Here is a 677-nt window from a genome sequence, read left to right as displayed (position 1 = left end):
ATCAAGTAAGTGGCGTTGCTCCGAGTGCAAACCAGTCAACGCGCTGAAATGTGAACGAAAACCACGATAACCGTTATACTCTCTGTCTCTGAAAAGGAATATGTCAAAAATTGTCGTATTTGCGGGGTGTTTCATTCCTTCAAAATCTGCCTATGTTAACCTTTCCTGACAGAACACAGTTTTTGGCAGTGTGTGGCGTGACCTGCCCGGTCCAGCCGCTTGCACGACGAGGGTCATTTTGTGGCCCGTTGCAAAAACACGACGCACCCTCATTAAGGACGCGGGTTCAAATCCCATTTACCTCCCCCTCGCCACCCCCTCCCTCACCAACACCGTCGTCAACCACGTGCTTTTTTTCTAAATTTTCGGTTTTCTTGTTTCCTTTTTTGTGAGCACGCTCTTGCTTTTCTGTATCTAGTGTGCGTGTGTTCATATGCGATGTCGTCGAAACGGCCAATTTTTACTTTCAACGTAGCACACAGACGCCGCCAGCGCGGAGTTTTTCTGTGTTTCTTTTTCGGTTGTTTTTCATGTGATATGTAAGTGTGGTTGTGTGCGTGTGTGTGTGTACGTGCGCTCGCGCGTACTGCTGCGGGATTAAAAAACATGCTAATTAGCAGGGTTATCCCGAAACGAGGCGACAAGTCGGATCCACCCCCTTTATGCCCCCTTCCCCT

The sequence above is a fragment of the Frankliniella occidentalis genome, unplaced genomic scaffold (genome assembly GCF_000697945.3).
Source record: "Frankliniella occidentalis isolate FOCC.00 unplaced genomic scaffold, Focc_3.1 Scaffold7, whole genome shotgun sequence".
Classification (NCBI taxonomy): Eukaryota; Metazoa; Arthropoda; class Insecta; order Thysanoptera; family Thripidae; genus Frankliniella; species Frankliniella occidentalis.
This window is presented reverse-complemented; position numbering follows the sequence as displayed.